Source organism: Panthera tigris, chromosome B2, assembly GCF_018350195.1.
Source record: "Panthera tigris isolate Pti1 chromosome B2, P.tigris_Pti1_mat1.1, whole genome shotgun sequence".
Lineage (NCBI taxonomy): Eukaryota > Metazoa > Chordata > Mammalia > Carnivora > Felidae > Panthera > Panthera tigris.
The window spans coordinates 137,910,311-137,927,274 of record NC_056664.1 but is presented as its reverse complement, the minus strand read 5'-3'; the positions used below and the strand labels follow the sequence as shown (position 1 = coordinate 137,927,274).

Here is a 16,964-nt window from a genome sequence, read left to right as displayed (position 1 = left end):
ATAAATATAGTGAGATTGTATTCTTCCCAAGAAGGGCTAAAGAAACAAGACGCTGCTGTTGGAAAGGAGAGGTGGGAGGGCAGGAATTTATCGGTGGGGGGTTCAAATATTTCTGACTCTCAGCCCGTCATTTCCTTGCCTGGTGTGGGAAAGACAAGTTTTGCTGTTGGAGAATTTATTATTTGTGCTGCAAAACAGGGGCAGGCTAAGACTTTTTTTTTTTTTTTTTTTTGACCCTAAGATGGTTTTACTCTCTATTTAGAAGAGCATTATGGACTATTAGGAAAAAGAAGAGAAATTTGAAGACCGGGCCTAAAAGAGGATGATGGTTACCAAGTGGCATCTCCACTAACCACACTGAGAACAGCTTGGCGAACGTTCCCACCCTCCACGCCTGTGCGTAAACATCTTTGCCTCCAAAACAGGAAAGTAGCACCAGGTAGTGTTTTGTACATGTGTCCTGGGAAATGAATCCACTGTGCAGCGTTTAGGGATACGTGAAGTCAGATAGATGGGACACACCCACTTTGTGTGCATGGTGCCCTGGATTTGGGAATCCAGGAAAGGATCAATAACAATAAGAGGGAAGAACAAGAAAATTGAGGAAGTAGAGATGATAAATACTTCCTCTTCTTTCGAAAGAGCTTTACTCCGTGCTCAGCTTCTAATCTAGTCCTGCGTAGACTGAGTCTCCAGAGCTGTGGTTGCTTAGAGTGGAACCCTCAACCTTTGCCTCAGTGGATTATGAGTGTTCCGAATTCAGGGATAACTAGCCAGCTCTTGGATTTACCCTCTTTTTCTTGCATGTAAGTAAAGTCACTCCTTGGCTGATGTATCAGAAGTCATTGCTTGGCTTGTCAAGATGGCAAAGGAATTGCTATGCTAGCACTCTCTTCAGAATGGTGATGAGTTTTAAAATGTGACTTCGGGGGCACCTGGATGACTCAGTCAGTTAACAATCCGACTCTTGGTTTCCACTCAGGTCATGATCTCATGGTTCATGAGATCGAAACCTGAATCAGGTTCTTGTGCTGACAGCGGGAAGCCTTCTTCGGATTCATTCTCTCTCTCTCTCTCTCTCTCTGTCTCTCTCTCTCTGCCCCTCCCCTTCAAAATAAATTTTCGAAACTTTAAAAAAAATTAAAAAAATAAAATGTGACTCTCGGGATAAGATGTTTGCTCAGCTCTTCATAAACCTGCTGCTGGGAAGTCCGTGTTAAAGTCACTCTTAAGCTCTCTTAGAATTATAATGGTTGTAAGCTCATTCTTCTTTTCTCTTTCTTAAATGGATGTTGTATTGACGGTTGCTTGGACTGCAGATCAAGGGTTTGATTTAGAAAAGCACAATTCAGCATTTGTTTCGGTCCTGAGGAGTTTGCTTGGGGAAACACTCTGTGGCCACCCTCTTTTGTGAAGCTGTGTTCTCTGTAGAGAATCCCCCTTTTGTACGCGGGCAGCTAGAAGGGATTTTACTGTCAGTAAAGCTCACAGGCTTGAAAAAATACCTGTATAAAAATGAGAATTTAGGTAGTGTTGGTTCCCAGGTTTTTACCAAGTACATTTGGAGCATTTGCTTTTCTTTGATTGTGTATATGTGAAAGAAATTTAATTGCAGAAGCCAGAGTTGTCACTCTCCAAGGCATCTTTGACTGTAGTAGTAGATTTTATTTGTCTGTAGGGGCCTGGATGTTCCTAGTACTGTCCTAGGCATTGCATAGTCATATATAGAACCTGATTCCTCTACGCTAATAATTTTACATAGAAAATAGGAACAGAAAGAATATGGGTTTCTTTCACGCAAATGAGGAGGAATAGTACTTCAGTGTATGTATTTGTTGAGGTACTCATTCTTTAATCGATGTTTTGATTTTCTTCCTTTCCTCTCCTTATATATATTAAGGGTGTTTTGTGGAGAGGGTCTGTGTATAAACTATTGCAGGCAAGCTGCATTAAGCAAATACACATCAGCTGAGTATGGAAATAGGAAGTTCTTGCCTGCGGTAGTTTTCTGTGGCAATAAGCGATAAGAAATTACTTCATGACTATTGCCTGAGACTTTCCTTTTGACTCGCGTATACTTCTCGAACGGCTCACTTCTGCTTTCCATCCAGCATGGACGGCTAGTCTGTGTGAACTGGTAACGCAAACACAGGTTGACAATTTGCACGCGTGTTTCATATGGTGAAAATGAAGAAAATCCTTAAAATATGAGCTCTTGGTGTTGAAAACAATCCTACAAATGGGGGAATTACTATACTCTGAGCACTCAAAACAGTGTGTACCACATAGTACGCTCTCAGTTTTTGCTGAATGGATAAATGATTGGGATTGTTCATACAATGATCGTCGTAGGGTAGCCTTTGCTTTACCTCTGTTACCCTGATACTTAAGGAAATGCTTGTTGGAGGTCAAAGTGAAGCGGGAGAGGAGGAGAACATAAAGGTGAAGAGAGGAGAAAAGGTATGTAGGAATGGGATCAAAAGACATGGCGATGGAGATAAGAAACCCTGAGGGTGGAGATACAGTGGAGACTGGAGGTGGTGGTCATAAACATGGCGGTTGAGTGGAGTGGTTATGGGACAGCAGTATGACACAGCCAGGAGAATACATAAACTTGGGGTCAGACCCAGCTATTAAAAATCTGTATTTATCTCTTACTAGCTCTGTGAACTCTGGACCCGTAGTGCAGTGATTATAACACTCTGAGCTTTTTGGGTTGTACGTAAAGATCACAAATCCGACTGCACAGGGCCTGCTGCTTCGTGGATCTTCACGAAATGGCAGTTGTCAGGGTATTTTCTTCAGCTTTCAAATCATCACAGCTACGTTAAAAAATTTAACTACCAATTTATCTTTTCTTCTTTACAAATTACTATTTTTATTTGAGAGAGAGAGAGAGAGTGCAAGCAGGGGAGAGGGGCAGAGGGAGGGAGAGAGAGAATCCCAAGCAGGTTCCATACTCAGTGTGGAGCCCAAGGCGGAGCTCGATCTCACGATCGTGGGATCATGACCTGAGTCAAAATTAAGAGCCAGGTGTTCAACCAACTGAGCCATCCAGGAGCCCCTATCTTTTCTTCTTTTTGCTTTTCAGTATTTTCTAAATTACATAAAGAAGCATGATTCTTTTAAAAAATTATGTATTAAAAATAAATGTTATAAGCCTAATTATCAGGATAGTTAAGCTCATGGCAGTATATCTAAATAAAGGAATACCAGGGGCACCTGGGTGGCTCAGTCAGTTGAGCATCCGACTTTGGCTCAGGTTGTGATCTCATGGTTTGTGAGTTCGAGCCCCACATTGGCTCTGTGCTGACAGCTCAGAGCCTGGAAACTGCTTCAGATTCTGTTTCCCTCTCTCTCTCTCTCTCTCTCTCTTTCTGCCCCTCCCCTACTCACGCTCTGTCTCTCTCTCTCAAAAATAAACATTAAAAAATATTTTTAAAAAATAAAAAATAAAAAATAAATAAAGGAATACCATCAATACAGTGATGCTTATGGAAGTATTGTCATTTATTAATGCTAAGCAAAAAACGCAGAAGCACAACCTTGTCAACTATGAAAAAATATTGTAGAGAAGCAAGATTGATGTAAATATGTTAAATGTTACTATATGATTAGTGGATTTATAGCTGATAGTTACATTTGTCTTTGTACTTTCCTATTGTTTTGCCACATTTTCCATTAGTGGAGCATATCTGGACTACCTTAGTCATCTGAATACAAAGTAAATGTTGAATTAAAATAAGTGAACAAAAATTTAACCCTCTTTTAATTTTCCACCAAAAACAAAACAAAAGCAGGGGTGCCTGGTTGGCTCAGTGGGTTGAGTGGCTGACTCTTTTTTTTTTTTTTTTTTTTTTTTTATTTTTTCAACGTTTATTTATTTTTGAGACAGAGAGAGACAGAGCATGAACAGGGGAGGAGCAGAGAGAGAGGGAGACACAGAATCTGAAACAGGCTCCAGGCTCTGAGCTGTCAGCACAGAGCCTGACGCGGGCTCAAACTCACGGACCGTGAGATCATGACCTGAGCCGAAGTCGGACGCTTAACCGACGAGCCACCCAGGCGCCCCAAGTGTGGCTGACTCTTGATTTCAGCTCAGCTCATGATCCCAGAGTCATAAGCTCAAGCCCCTTGTTGGGCTCCACACTTAGCATGGAGCCTGCTTAAGATTCCCTCTCTCCCTCTGCCTCTCTCCCTGGCTCACACCCTCTCTTTCTAAAATAAATAAATAATTTAAAATAAACCAATGAATGAAACAAAAGTAGCTTCTTAGTTATAGTGTGCTGATGTTTGTGTTCATTGCAATCTAAAAAATGACACAATTTGTGTTGTTTAATCTCTGTATGGGGATTCCTTTTGAGATTAAGACTGGTATGGAGTAATGTGAAAGCTCTGAAGTGAGAATAAGCAAGTAAGATCTTACCTGGGACTGACTGGTCTCATTAGTGCCTATAATCACATTAAGAATGGGTTATTTTCTTTGGATGATGTACAACTGCCTCTAAACCTGTATTTGATGACTTTCTGGCAAGTTCAACAGTGAATTCAATAGTTAATAGTTCTAAATTAAATTTAGACTTGACAGCATAAGAGTAGATTACTTAATTTTTTTAAATGTTTATTTATTTATTTTTGAGAGAGAGAGAGACAGAGACAGAGGGAGGGAGAGGGAGGGAGAGACAGAGAGGATCTCAGTGAGGTTCTGCACTAACAGTGCGGCTTGTTTGGCACAAGCTCAAACTTATGAACCAAGAGATCATGACCTGATCCAGAATCAAGAGTCGGATGCTTAACCACCTGAGCCACCCAGTTGCCCCAAGATAAATTAATTCTTTTAGGGCATATTGATTTATCTTTACCATCTTGGCATACATAGGGAGAGATCAGAAAAACGTTTTTGTGAAGTCAAGAAATAATTCTTGTTGTAGGGCCTTGGCCATCCCATCTCATGGTGCCAGCCTGTCACTATGCAGGCGTCGCCGATCAGAGACTAAACTGGAATCAAATATTTGGGTTTCTAGGTAGTGAGCAAATCTCCTTTGTCTCAGAAATGATCAAGTGAGAGATATTTGCCAAAGAGGCAAAAGATGAACGGTTGTGAGCCAAAGCCAGGGCTCCCAAACTGAATGACTGTTGAAATAGAAGCATTTGAAAAGTGAAATTCAGCTAGCTTAAATTCACCCAATTACTAGAATGTGGATAAACCCTTTCAAAAATGTCTGAATACATTAATGAAAATGAGTTAAGATTAGAAACGCAAGAATTAACCTAACAGACAAGAAACCTCATGCCCAAACATCCCAGGGCGGAGTATGAACTGAACTAGAAATAGAGGCACAACAGACTTTTGAATTGAGTCCGTAGCATTTTCTGAACATTTCACGTGTGGAGCACTGAATAAAGACCAATGATATTATTGAACACTTGCTATGTGTTCCAGGCACTATAACTGGCACTTTCACTCTACATGAACAATTTCAGTCACTGCTCGAAACAACCCTAAGCGACAGCACCGTTGGCATCTCCGTGAACCTGAAGGCCAGAGAGGAAAAGTACTCTGTCTAAACCCCCACACAATGCAGGGGCAGAGACGGGGCTCAAACCCAGATCTCTGTGTGTCTCCCCTGTGGCCTGACCACTGTGCTACCGGGCCCTCTATTGTTTTCATTCACTCTAGAGATCTTCTTACATAAACTAGTGGTTCCAGGCCAAGAATTAGGAGGCTAAGTGTGGGTCTGAGCAGATGCATCGTTTACTTTGAAATCTCTTTAAGTGAACTTCCTTTCCATTTCCTGACTGAGGAGGTAATAAAAAGGAATTTTTCCTTTTTCTTCAGCTAATTTCCCATGCCCTGACACGATGGCATGTATGGTTGTCACCGTAGCCAACTTCTAGGCAGTCTGGTGGGATTATGTGGGGACCATCACCCAAACTGGCAGGCAGGAAAGAGGCCTGGGGGACAATGGCATTCAAGGCGCTCAGGACCATCCCCGGGCTATCCACAGCCCCAGTCAAGGTACACAGTTTCATCACCACAAGGATCCTTCTTGGGACCCTTTTATAATAATACCTTATCTGATTTGAAAACTTTCAATTTGCATTTTGAGTGTCAGTGGACTCCTACTGGATGGGCCTTTATATTAGGCTCTATGTATTAGTGGGGACAGCTGAGAGCCAGAAGTGAGGAGACCCAGGCTGCCCGTGACGTGTAACAGTTGGGTGCTACCAACTGAGCCATTTAACGTGAGTCTTCTCATCTATAAAAACTGGGATAAAAATTCCCAACCAGCATGCTGTATGGTGTGGAAGAAAGCAAACACATTATAAACCAATGGGGACTTCTGTCCTCACTCCTATTCCAGTTTCTGACCATGTAGAGACTCATTTGGCATACAAGAGCTTTGTGGCAGAGGAGGATTAAAGGTATTAGGGGGTGTTATTGGCTCAGTTGTGCCTCCCTCCCCGCAAAAGATATGCTGGGGCCCTAACCCCCTGTACTTCAGAACGTGACCGTATTTGAAAATAAAGTAGTTGTGGTTGTCATTAGTTGAATTAAAGTGAGTTTCATCATGGATTGGACCCCTAATCCAATACGACTGGTGTCCTAATAAGAAGACAGCCTTGTAAAGACAGCCGCACAGGGAGAATGCCGTGCGATGATGAAAACAGAGACTGGAGGTACAGAGCTGCAAGCCAACGAATGCCAATGAATAGCCACCCAGCACCAGAAGTCTAGGAACAGGCAAGGAAGGACTCTCCCTTACAGTTTAGGAGGGAGCAGGGCCCTGCCAACATCTTGATTTCAGACTTCTGGTCTCCAGAACTGTGAAGGCATAATTTCTTGTTGTTTTGAGCCACCCAGTTGGTAGGACTTTGTTACTACAGCCCTAGAAAACATACAAGGGGAAAGAATAAAAGTCATTTTAAGTGCTAGTGATAAACTCATCCGTATTGCTGGCAAGCACTTTTAGGGAGCAGATCCGGCATGACTCATTTATCTGATTTAACCTGTGGCATTGGGCCTTTAACAGTAGAGTCACTTCATCATTGAATGCGGATGAATAACGGCACTGAACAATGAAAGACATTTACAGAATGAAAATCAGGCTGTTGCGAAATCCATAAAAGGGCATCCTTTCATAAATTGAATCTAGCTAGGGATTCCAGATTATTGGATCAATGTGGTCATTTGCTAGACATGAAACGTTTGTGGCTACTTGGGAGGATATTTTCTTCCGCAAGTTGTATATTGGAAGAAAAGTTTAAATATTCTGATTTGGAAAATAATGTAATGTGATGGTACTTTGGGACCATCAGTATAAGATCTACAACTGCAATCTAAGCATCTAGCAAATGGAAACTCTCCAGTTAAAGAGATATCAGGTGATTATAGTGGGTTAATCTATAATTGTTGATCCCTTTGATACATAAAATTAATGCGGTTCCTGCATAGCTATTAATGACAGCACAAATAACCAGGATTTCAAGCATATTCTTGGGTTTCTCTGCAACATAAGAATCTCCTTAAAAAATCTCTTAAATCCCCTTTTCAATAGAGTTTAAATTACCCTAATTCTTATTACCATAATTACCCCTAGGAGAACAACATTCTTTTAGTAGGAAAACATCATTGTGTGAGGCTAATCACTTAATCTGCACAAAACTAAAAATATAGTTTTGCTTCCCTTTTTAATTGATCCATAGTTAGTTTTCTTTAGACTTGTTATTCATTTTATATACTCTCTTTGAAAATGCTCGGCAGAAATTTGTGAAATTTGATTTCAAATTTGAACAGGGTAGGAGTTCTTTTTTTCCTCTCATGGAGGAAAATGCTTTCTTAGGAGTCTCGTGCACTCTTCTGTAATGTCAGAGACAAACAGAACACTTAACTACTTATGGGCAAATGTGTATATTGATACTGAACCTTGGTTTAAAATAGGAAAATACAGACCTCTCAGGAAAGAAATGAAGCTGACTCAGAATACTTCCCAGGAACCTCAATTTAACATTGTTCATTCCTATAGAATAGAAGTGGTGAGCTTACACTAAGTCACGTTTAATGTAAGACCTTTAATCTTTTCAAAAATTGAGCCAATGGCTTCCAACACAGAAACCATACTTTTTAGGCTACTTGTTTATGATTATTCTGTTTGGATACTGCAGAGTGTAGCATAGTATTGGGGAGGTTTGCTTCTGGAACATATTTGACGATTCTGCTCATTTAGCAAATTAATGGTTGCAACAAGAACATTTTATCAATTCACTTAAATTGCAGGTCAGTTATAACGACCTTGTTCTTTCCACCTGTTGAAAGTCTGAAGCAAATTTTGCTAGAAGCCTTATTTTCTGGTTCCTTGTTGGACCATAAATCCTACATTCTCTTGCCGTCCTGGCCAAAAAAAAAAAAAAAAGGCAAATGATTGTTCTCACTAGTGAGTCTGAATGTAAATCATATAATGTGATGGGAGCCTGTTTTTGAATATTCAACATTTACCACATGCCTATCGAATACCTAATATTTTCCAGGTGTTTTATTGCAAGAGAACCAACAAGAATACCTTTTAAGGTCCCTTATATCATATGAATTAACGGTACCTTTTCTTGGTTAGATTTAGTTACAGCCATCTGTCAAAGAGAAGGATCTGAACTTGAACTCTCTTGGTCAAATGTGGCCAAAGTTTTCCAGCTAGAACTAGATTTCACCCTGGAACACAAACTGCCGAGATTTCCTGTAGCTGGGTTTTCAACTTGATTAATCAAGTAGAGCCACTTTTGTGTAGGTAATGGGGACTTGAGAGGGAATTGTCAAACAAGGTTTGAGCTAGGACAAGAGTACCATTTAGTTTCATTTTGTGAACACTCGTAAACGTTCCAAAGTTATGTACAAATAAATCCATTGCCTTGAGAGGAACGCCAGCTATTCGGAGCTGAGAAGCCAGCAAGCTAGTGCGAGGAGAGAGACACCAGAGCATTTACCAAAGCAGAGTAAGTGAGCAAAGCAAGTAAGCCTCAGGGATGCTCTCTGAGGTGACTTCGCTTTCAAGTTTTGGTATTCTTCCTAGCAGCAGCATTCTAGACATGGGGTGTGGTCATTTTTACTTTGCATTCAGTATCGACTCCTGTGTGCTTTGCGTTGGGAGCCAACCAGCAAGAGCTTCCCTTCCTGATCCTGGACTGACTTCGGGCATTGAGGACCTCTGTCTATGCCCCACAGGCTCGTGTTTCTTACCATTGCTCTCAAAGGCTCCACTTTGGTCAAATGTGGGGCCTTTCTCTGTACTCATCCTCCTGGATTCAGCTCTTTCAGGATGGATCATATATCCAAATTATCACTTCTATAAGACTTCAGGACTCAGGGCTTTCTACCACTTCTACCTTAAGGCATTATGCTCTATCTCTCTTAAATTTCTCCCTAAGCCTTTCAACTATAGCGTCTACTCTGATTTACTTCTTGGCTCTCTGTCTTGCTGCCTCTAGAGTTTCTCTTGGGAAATTCCCTGGCTTCAATTTTTTTCAACTGTTGTTCAACAAAATGATCAGAACACACATCCTTCCAGTCTTGATCTAACTCTGGTTCCCCACTCAGTTTCTTCTTGGCAGCAGGGTTACCCATATGCACTGACATTATTTATCGTCATGTTTAAAGTTGAATTTTTACCCAACGTTCTTGGGATGTTTTTCTTATACTCTTCCGAAAATTCGTGGAAAGTTGATCAAAACAAATGAACTTGGTTAGGTGTCATGTTTAGAACAGCCATTAGATTCTCTTCTTCCCTCATTTAGGGATTGACAGCACTTTGTCCGATCATACTGTCTTACACATTGATATTGTGTTCTTGTGCTTGTCCCTGGGTCAAGTTAGCTTTGGTATCTAATACTTCTCTTCCTGGCCAGCTGGTCATTCAGGTAAGAAAAACTTTCTTCTTTTTTCCCCTGTTCACCCCAATCAATAGTCCCCAGGCAGTCTTGGCTGTGGCCAAATATCTTTTCTTTCCCCCTACCCCCAGATTCTGTACCTCTTCTTTATGATTACTCGGGTACCTTGGACTAATGTGTCCACTGACCTCTACCCTGTGCTTACCTCCTCGGCATGTGTCCGGTCTCCTGGTGTAAAGGAAATATCCCGTGATTCTTTGCTTGCATCCTCCGGGGCGTTGAGCAAGTACGACGAAGACTTAGGTTTAGCAGTCTTTTTATTATGGAGACCTTTCCATTGACAGTCTCCTCTATTCTCTTGGAGAGCCTGGAGAAGTTTCACCTATGGACGTTTCAGTGTCTATAGCTTAGGATTGGGCAAGTAGGAAGCTGCTTCTTCAAAAATGTTTTTCTAGCTTTTTTGTTTTTGTTCTGTTCTTTCACATGGAGATGTCCTTCTAAATCCTAAATGCCTATTCACGTGGAAGCTCTGAGCTGTGGCTGCTTTACAATTAACTGAGCGTTGTGTATGTGCATTTTCTTATATTGATACAAAGACTTTGTGCTGTCCGTATGTGGGCCAGATAGTAACACATCCATTGAGGAAACTGAGGCTCAGAATGGTTCCATGGTGTGTCCAAGCCAGAAATGGCTGAGCTGAGTCTTGCACTCTAGTTTATTGTCTGCTACAGGAGGTTTTCCCCCTTTGGAGCATTCTATTGCCTGGCCTTTATTAATAAGTTGTCTCTACTGATGTATCATCAAGGTGAAGTTTGAGTTCAAGTTTAATCATTTTCTACCCCTCAGTGGGTTATCCCGTCAGGCAAGTATTCTTAACCTTACACTTGCGTAGGTTGGGAGGCCCCTACTCGTCTGTCTCAGGTGCCTGGTGTCAATGTCACACCATAGAATCAGATGCCAAACCTATTTTAGCTAAGAGGGAATTTAGACCCCATTTACTCTAATGCTGCCACTTAATGGATAGAGAGCCGAAATCCAAAGAGATTTTGTGATTTCTGTGTATAGCTTGTTGTGATTGCTATGCATAGCTTGCTGGAAATAACACTCAGTTCACTGCCTAGATTTCTTGAGTCCTAGATGTTCTTTACTGTTATATCTGGGTTAAAATGGACACATTCTTAGAAGAGAAAGGTCTTTACGTTGTTATGAGTTACTAACACCAATGTGTGCATTAGCCAGTCAGATCTTTCCAACTGAGAGCTAATTCAGATCGCCAACCCAGTTGGCCTACATACCCAACCTTGAGGTGACGAATGCCTGATCTAGACCCTCTAAATATTAACTGCCCAGCAGCGAAGACTGCATCACTTATTTTGTAAGGTTATTTCAGTTTTCCTCATTTTAAATGTCTTTCTGTCAAAGGCTTGATGATTTGGAAGTCTGCACAAGATGGAGGTGGAGAAGGGCACTCTGAACTGGCATAGACGAGGTGGGAATTGCCTCAGAACTTCCACAAAATGCTTAAATCCCTGAAGGAGAGAATCTCTTCAAACTTTTTCAAGATGTTTTAATCACAAAGTTTTTAAATACACACACAAAACAACCAATTTTATCTTCTTGATTTATTAAGCTTAGACTCTCAGATAACTACTTGTCATACACAGGCTTTCCCCAGAAGTTGAATTTGCTTCATAAAAAGTTATCAGTAGGCCAGATGTCTGGCAGGGTATCAGGTATGAAAATGTCATGGTCCTTGATTGTTTAGTTGCATGTGTATAAATGTGAATTAATGAAATTGTAGCAGAATGTTCTTGGTGGGAGCTGTGTCTTTAAAACATGGAAACAAAAGATTCATTTATTAAGGTTCACCTTTAGCTAATAGACTGTGGAAAAAGCTGTGTCAAACTTCAGAACTAAGCAAGGCTATTTTTGCCCCTGGGAGTCTCGGAGGCAATGTATAGTGATACAAGTCAAGAGGTAAGCAGCACTTAGGAAACCTGGTTCCGTGGCTGAACATACTCGTGAAGGGCACTGTAAGAGAAAATTCTTGGATTGGTTTTAGAGTTGCAACCAGTAGAACTTTCTTGGGCAGAGTGTTAGTGGAAAGGGAGGCTATAATTTCAAATGTCCTGTTGGTATTCTATTAAAAAAGAAGGTTGTTTCCCATCATATTTTGTTCTGGGGGAGTGGTTTGAATTGGATCTCCTTTGTAGCATACTTAAAAAAAATTGGATGCTGCATTTGTTGTTATTGGTTATTGACGTGTTGTATCAGAGGGGATTATCCCTACGAGGAAGTATTCTGGTCGGTAATATGGAATTTCAGTTCTTCCCACCCCACACATACTTAGTCTTTTCATTTTCTTCTTGCCTGGGAAACAAGAGCGTGCTCCTTGAGACAGAGGTATGTTGTGCTGTAATTCGTACAGATGGAAACTTCGGGTTAGCTATGAGCTAATACAAAATTTTAGCAGCATGGATTCCAGAGCAGGGCCAAAAAGTGCTCTAGAATTTGTGGAGAGGAAAACAAAGGTTCAAAACTGAAACTGGTCCTGATTTGAGCTGAGAATATAAATTCCTCTGATGTCAGGAGATGACTTAACTAGCATAGACTTGTCCGGAAATCTATTCTTTTTATCATTTGTTTCTTCAGTCTTTGGAGGCATTTGACCTTTCATAACACAATGCTAGCATGGAACTATTTGGCACTCAAATGAGTAGAGAATCCTATTTTCTTTTTTGTATGACTGATCTAGGAAGTCATGACAAAGTTGTTCATGTGAATAGTTACTCATAAATATTACTCTTAGTTGTTTTTTCAAAAAGGTAACTTTAAACTTTTTTTCTGTTTCCCAGAAAAAAATAGATCCTAAATGAATACTTTTTTGTGCCGCTTGGTGTCTAAGAGTGTTTCTTTATGTCGTCTTCTGAGGTTATGCTCAGTAGCCTTGAAAAGAGCTTTAAACTATTTTGGCTTGTTATTTATGATGCACCAGTCTGTGTTTTAGGTTGAGTATCACTCCCTATCACATTAATCGATCTTAAAGCATACATGGAATTCCCTAATAGCTGATAGTTTTTTACTTGACAGTGTTTTGAATAATTCAACAGCACTGAATGTCTAAGTTGCTTAATTTTTCTGAGGTGAAACCAAGAATCTAGAATGATAAAGTAGAATGGGAACCTCACACATCATCTGGCATCAACACTTAGATTTTAGACATAGGAACTGTGAGGGTGGAGAGAATCTGAGTCTTTCTTGAGGTCATATTGCTAACTTGTGGCAGAGAGAAGAGAGGAAGATAGAGAGGCTCAAAAATTAGGCAAACTTCTTCACTGAGGGATTTTTTTTAGGGCCACTGATATGCTGACATGTGTTATAAATCCCCAACGAGGAGAAAATGTTTAGTTGTAGGGAAATTTAATACGCAGCTTTCCCCAATTTATTGGCCAAGGAACTACCTTCCTGGCAGAACAGAACAATCTTAGGGTTCATTAAACACGCTTTAGAAACATTGTTCTTTCACTTACTCCATCATTTAACCAAAATATGCATATTTTTTTTAACAAGTGAAACAGTCTGGACAGCCGTAATTTTACATTTTTGTTGGCCTAATTGTTTATATCTAGGGGAAAAGATATGGAGGTGCAATGGAAATGAGAATAGTAAGTGACTTTGGAATTGTCTTTGTTCTGAATCCTCAGGGCATAAATTAGATTTAAATCATAAAAAACCAAATTAAATGGCAAGGGAGTGAGAAGTTTCTTAACTCTCAATATGTAAACTGTAAAACAAAGGTAGAGAATCAGCAATGTTTTGTTGCAAGGAGCACAAAATTCTTAAACATTATGAATACATGTGGAGGCATAAAGGATGAACCTTGTCTTGCTTCTCCTAAGTCAGCAAAGTCTATCCAAATTATGACAATGACAGTTGTATCAATAAGAAACTATAGTAACTATGTTATATGAAATTGAATATATTCACTTAAATAAAACAAGGTGTTATGCCCAGAATTCGTGATCCCCAAAGACCGCCAGGGAGCCGAGTCTGATGCAAAAGCAAAGAGCCTTTATTTGAGCTAGCTCGAGCTCAATCCCCTACCTGCACCCACGCAGGGGTGAGATACCGGGGAGAGAGAGCGAGTTTCAAAAGGACAAAGGTTTTATTGGGGCCTAGGGGCAGTTGGTGAGGTAATGGCTGTGGCCTCAGCCGATTGGCTGGGAAAGGGTCAGAGTCCTGTTAGGCAGGTGAGCGGGAGGTTACTCAAGGGGAGGAGGCGTGGTCAAGGTGAAGGACACAGAACAAGATGGAGTCGGCTGGCGTAGGTCCACCCTTTCAAAGGGACGTCCAAAGGAAATGTTCATGAAATTGTGGTCAAAATTACTAGACTGAACAGAATTCAACAGAGACTTTTATTATTTTCCTCCCAGGAGCACATTAGAGCTCTGAGGACAGAGACTCATGTTTTTGTCCACTACCTGTACTCCCAGTGCTTAAAAGAGTGAGTGGTATAAAACAGATGCTCAGAAAATACTTGTTGAATAAAATAATTTAGTTTGTTTTATTAATTATACTTCACTGATAAGGTGATGCAGACATTTATTTAAAAATTTAAACATTACTTGGGCGCCTGGGTGGCTCAGTTGGTTAAGCATCTGACTTCGGCTCAGGTCATGATCTCATGGTTCTTGAGTTTGAGCCCAGCTTAGGGTGAGCTCATGCCTCACTTCAGTGAGCCCCGCTTCTCCCTCTCTCTCTCCCTCTCTTTCTCTGTCCCTTGCTCACTTGTGCCCTCCCCTCAAAAAAAATTTTAAACATTATGGAAAAACACAGGTTGAAAAGTTATATTTATTCTTCATCCAAAATTTCCAGACTCCCACCATGGAAGAAACCACAGTAACCAGTTTGCATAATGTTCTTCTAGAATGTTCTATGCAAATCTAAGCATGCATACATATATATGTATATACACACATATATTTATTTTTTACTTTTTTTAGAGAGAGATCACATGCAAGTGGGAGAGGGGTAAGGGGAGAGAGAGAGAATCTTAGGTAGGCTCCATGCTCAGTGTGGAGGCCATGGTCGGGCTCACTCCCATGACCCCAGGATCCCGACCTGGGCCAAAATCAAGGGTCAGAACCTCAACTGACTGAGCCACCGAAGCGCCCCTACACACATATTTATAAATATAGTTGTTTTTAAACAGGTAGAGGCACACTGTATAGATTGGTCTATATCTTGTTTTTTTTTTTTTCACTTAAATGTCTATCTTAATGACATAGATTTTAAGAATTGCTTCCAATAAATGAAAAACTGTATAACACTGACATTTTACTTTTCATTTCTTGATGATTTCATGTTATAAACCATTTGTGTTTCTTTTCTATGAACTGCCTCTAAGTTCTTTGTCATTTTTTCTGTTGGTTTAATGGCCTTTTATAACAGATTTGTAAGAGGTCTTTATATATGAAGGAAATGAGCTCATTGTCATATGTGTTGAAATATTTTTCCCAGTTGATCATTTGTATTTTGACTTTGTTTGGTATTTTTTTCTGTGCAGAAAAAAACATTTTTTTATACAGTCTTAACTCACTAATCTTTCTGGAATTTGGGTTTTGTGTATTGCTTAGGAAAGCGTTCTCCTCTCCAAAAAGGAAGAAATTGCCCTATATTTACTTCTCATAGTTTTATTACTTTATCTTATATATTTAAATCTTTGGCTTACCTCAAATTTTCTTTGATGAAAGCTTTGTTAGATGTTTTCCACATGGTTCATCAGTTGAATAAGCCACATTGATAAATTTCAATATATTTAAGCATTCATTAAAAATAATCTAACTTTGGGTGGCTCAGTTGGTTGAGTGTCCTTCTCTCGGTCTTGGCCCCGGCCATGATCTCGCAGTCGTGAGACTGAGCCCCACATTGGGTCCACGCTCACAGTGCAGAGCCTGCTTGGGATTCTCTCTCTCCCCATCTCTCTGCCCCTCACCTGCTCATGCTCTTTCTCTCTCAAAAAAAATTTACCTTTATTATTATGGAAAATTCCAAACTTACGAAAGTAGATAGGGAAGAGTGGGGAAGATGACCTGATAGGCAGGATCTGGACATTTTTCACCTGATAAAAGACTGGAAATTTTCATTCCTTTCAGTTTAACAACTTCAGCTGCGTATGTGGGAATGATCCCTCACATTACTTTCAACAATTAAAACCAACAACCATTTCCCTAAAGGAAAACTTAAAAGTTTCCACAATTTTAAAATGCTGTAACAGTAATGATTGCTGGGAGCAAAACATCAAATGATATAATTCTATTTCCCTTCTCATTATCTTTCTGTTACTCTTCACTCCGTGATCTTGAAGGGTGCCTACAATCACACGGAAAAATCTGACTCACTGAAGAACAACCTCAACAGAATTCATTTTGTCCATTTTCTAAGTCTAAGTGGATTTTTAACATTTTCTCAGCATAGAGAAAATATAGAAGCAAATGCTTGGATGACAGTATGTATTAGTGTATTTTGTTATTTTGTGTTCCTGGCAATATTTTTATTTTTATCTTATTTTTCAATATATACCTGGCTAGACTTGGTGAACCAAAGGCATAGCTAGTGTTAAAAGATGCTGCATTAAGGGGCGCCTGGGTGGCGCAGTCGGTTAAGCGTCCGACTTCAGCCAGGTCACGATCTCGCGGTCCGTGAGTTCGAGCCCCGCGTCAGGCTCTGGGCTGATGGCTCGGAGCCTGGAGCCTGTTTCCGATTCTGTGTCTCCCTCTCTCTCTGACCCTCCCCCGTTCATGCTCTGTCTCTCTCTGTCCCAAAAATAAATAAAAAACGTTGAAAAAAAAAATTAAAAAAAAAAAAAAAGATGCTGCATTAAAATATATAATCATTGCCGGAGAATGAGAAGACAAGCCACAGACTTAGGAAAATATTTGCAAAAGGCATATCTGATAAAGGACTGCTATCCAAAATATACAAGGAATGCTTAAAACTCAACAAAGAGAAAACAAACAACACAATTAAAAAATGGGCAAAATATTTGCGTATACACCTCCTCAAAGATACAGAAGACAAATAAG

General features: G+C 40.2%; 1 protein-coding gene across 9 annotated transcripts in view; it reads left to right on the top strand.

The window, feature by feature from the left end:
• Window positions 1-664: 664 nt before the first annotated feature.
• IPCEF1 (interaction protein for cytohesin exchange factors 1) overlaps window positions 665-16,964 on the top strand; it is a 185,324-nt gene continuing 169,024 nt past the window's right edge. For all 9 annotated transcript variants that reach the window (XM_015544308.2, XM_042987362.1, XM_042987368.1 and 6 more), the window contains exon 1: window positions 665-806. The gene's annotated coding sequence lies outside the window, so the exon portion shown is untranslated. The remainder of the gene's footprint in view (window positions 807-16,964) is intronic.